Raw genomic sequence first — 3,872 nt, 5'->3', positions numbered from 1 at the left:
ACATAAACATGTGTTCAGTGCTTTCATTTAACGTCTCTGGGATTGCAATTAAAATCCTTGCAGAAAAACTTATCTGAAGTTATTTTCAGGCATTCAGAAATGGTGACCTCCCATTAGCACCTCGTGAAAGGGAACTGCTGGGTGGCGGAACCCTGGCTGGCAGGCCATTGTTCTTTAACAATGTTTTCCAACTGAAAGATAGGATCTCTGGCAACATAGAAATGAAATGGCTCTTGCCCTTCTGATAGCAGGCTGACTAATAGAATAACCAGAAGGATGGTAAACCTCCTTGGAAAGAGGATGATTAAGGGTGCTGATGGATGCAGAGGCACTGCAGTAGAGATCTGTCTCCTCACTAGGGGTGGATGCAAACCATTTTGTGTGTGTGATGTGAACTCAAGCATAACATTCCAGAAAGCAGAACTCGTATTAATCAAATGCGAGCATGCGATGCTTCTGAGACTCGAAGGGCACGTTTCTGTCTTTCTTCCTCTCTTTTTTAAACAACCTATTTATTATTCACTTATTCACTTATTTACTTATCTACTAACTTATTTATCTATTATATGTAATGTTTACTTATAATTTATTTACCTACTAGATATAATATTTATTTATTTATTTGAAATGTATAAACAGAACGAGTTACTTTCCCAAATGGGAGTAAAATATAGCTCCCCCCCATCCCTTTTAATATTTCTAATTAGCCACCTCTCATACTCATGTTAACAAGAAGTCCAATATCTTCCCTCATGAGACCTCCATCCCTTTCTCAGATTATACTTGAACCCCAGGCGGAGGCTACGTGGTATGAAGGGGCCACTTTGGTTTCCAAATAGAGAGGGTCCCGTTTGGCCTGTGGAGTGGGTTCCCACCACCCTGCCACTCTGCCCGCTGCTCAGTGACTGTTGCCAAAGCTGGATGAAAACCGGTCTTTAGCTACATACCTCCAGGCCCTGGTGTTGAGGCCCAGTCCCGGGTTTAGACGCCCACCTGAGGAGCAGCCCTTTGCAGCCTTGGTGTCCGTTTCTGCCAACTTGGCGCATTCTGGAGATTCTTGTAAGATTTATTATCATCATCATCATCAAAGGAGAGGTCACTCGCCATCCTTCTCTTCTCAAAATACTCATGGTCCCCTTGATGAATCTGCTCATGCCCTTCTCAGCTATGAGGTCAAGGGTATTGGATGAGGCTTGACTCACCAAACTGTGAGGATCTCATCACTTCTTCTCCCGCTGGGGTAGTGCATACCTGTGAACCTGAAACCTTCCCACCTTAGACTTTAGAGAAGAGGCTCAGAGCATCTTTTCTGAGTTTCCTGTGCCTGCAAGGTCAAAGTAACAGCCTCCAATTTTCTTACTGCAATATCTTAAGAAGCAACTCACCAGATACTTGGCTATGAGAGTAGTGCTTGTCCATTGTACGTGATCGAAGAAATACAGATAGAGAAAAGAAAATCATTCATTCACTCATTATTCCACCATCCAGAGATACCCAGTGTCGGTATCACCTGTGTATCATTCCAGTCTCTTTTCTGTGTACCTACTTACACACATATACACAAGACTAAATTACTTAGTATGGTTTTGTAGCCTGTTTTTCCTTTTTCTCTCGATAGTACCATTATTCATGAATTTATCCAAAGATGTATATTGAATGGTTACTATGTGCCAGGCACTGTTCTAGACGCTGAGACTACAGCAGCAACATCTTTGCCCTTGTACGTCTTGTCCTCTAAGCGGGGTGGGGGCAGTTGGAGAAGAAACAAAAACAAACAATGGAAGTGTGTTACTTGTTAAGTAATAAACATTAAAGAGAAAATAGGGAGAAAGGCAGAGGACTGAAACAGGTCGAGAAGAGTGTCTGTGTGTGTGTGTGCGTGCACGCGTTAGACGAGGCAGGCATTTTAGATGGGGTGCCTCACGAACAAGGTGATTTCTGAGGAAAGTTCTGGAGAAGATGAGGGAGAAGAGTATTCCCAGGCAGAGGGAACGGCCCGCGCAAAAGCCCGAGCCCACATAGCGTGCCCGGCTTTTCCCAGGAACTGTGAGGGGACACACCAGGGCAAGTGGAAGGAGCAAGCGGAGGAGATGGGCACAGGGACAGGGATGAGAGCCGCTCGCGAAGTGGCCTAAGTGGCCTCCTTCCTCGTTCACTGTTTTTCTACGACGGGATTTGTAAAGGGCCGTGTCCCGATGGCGTGTCATTTATGTATCCCGCCACCCATTACTGGACTTTCATGTCATTTTCAGTTTTTCAGTATGGTTGATTAATTGGTGAAGTTTTCACTTAGTGAGTGACATGCTCCAAGGAAGGAAAGCAGATGGCAGGAAATGGGCGCTTGGTGTCATTTCTGCAGGTGGGGTGAAGTTTTGGGTCATCGACCTTAACTCCCATTCATTTGGGGCTTGTGAAGCCATGGTGCTGTTGACCTCCAGGTCAGGAGTGTCAGCCTTTCTGGCCTTGAGCAAAATTAATGGGGTGATGTAATGCCTGATAAATTTACAAGACAGAGAAAGGAAGCACGGAGGGAGAGTTAGAAAAGACAAGAACAAAGATGCACAAGAGGAGATCTGCAAAGGGAGAGCTGGAAATCTTTGTAAAATCAATTTTTTTGTTTTTCTAATTAAAAAGTACGGCGTGCACATTAAAGAAAATTTGGCAAGTTTACAAAAGAATAAATATTTAAGTTAAAGCCACCTAACCCCATATCTTGTGAGAGTAATACAACATTTTACTGCCTTTCATCTAGATATTCATGTGATCATATGTATATGCAGTTTTGGAATTTGCTTCTTGTCATTTAAAACCATGATTTTAAATCAACTTTTAATATTCTACCAGTTTTGTATTTAATGAATCAGTTAACGAACCGGTATGTAATTAATGCTATCATTTCCTTAATGTTAGATGCTTTGGTTGTTTTTAATATTGTACTATTATAAATAATGCAACCATGAAATCCTTCATCAGGCATCTCTGACTGCATCTCTGAATAATTTATTAGGATGAATTCCTAGGAATGAGAAGACTGGCACCAGCAGATGAGGTTTTCTTTTTAAATGCCTGAAGCCTTGGAGGGAAGTGGTTGATAACTCTGTGAGATGATATTTGATTTGTTTAACCAATCGTGACCAGGTGGCTGGCTGTTCAGATCATGATTCCATAATTTTGGTTGTAATACAGAGGAAGCACAGAGAATCTTATGTTACATGTCGGACTTGGTTTTGTTTTGTTTTTTATTTTAGAAAAATCCAACTTAGAGCTAAAAGACATAAAAATAGAATCACTGTAAAAGAATGTTAAGGAGACTTAAAAGCGTATGTGGACCTTAATTTAATCGGACCAAAAAACAACTATTAAAATATATGACATTTATTAGACAATTAGACATTTGAATGGTGACCTAATTTTGATAATATTAAGACGTTGTTGTTGACCTTTTAGGTGTGATGTTAAAAAATGAGTCCTTATCTTTGAGAAGTATATTTGAAAACATTGAAGATGAAATGTTATGATGGCTAGGATTTTTTCCCAAGTAATTTAGGGGCAGCATTGGCCAAGGGTTTTATGGTAGTTGGGGCAGAGGCATGGATATGTAGGGGCTCATTTACGTCAGGGGTCAGCAAATTATGGCGTGAGGGCCAAATCCAGCCCATTACTTGTTTTTTTTCTAAATTGTTTTATTAGAACACAGTTCTGCCCATTTCTTTACATATTTCCTCTGACTTATTTTGGATTACAGAGGAAGAGTTGGGTTGTTGCAACTGAGACCAGCAATCCACAAAGCTTAAAATATATATTATCTGACCCTCCACAGAAAGAGTTTGCCAAGCCTTGATTTATACTATTCTGCCTACTTCTGTTCATGT

Source organism: Rousettus aegyptiacus, unplaced genomic scaffold (genome assembly GCF_014176215.1).
Source record: "Rousettus aegyptiacus isolate mRouAeg1 unplaced genomic scaffold, mRouAeg1.p scaffold_m13_p_8, whole genome shotgun sequence".
NCBI lineage: Eukaryota > Metazoa > Chordata > Mammalia > Chiroptera > Pteropodidae > Rousettus > Rousettus aegyptiacus.
Note: the sequence above shows the minus strand (reverse complement) of the source record.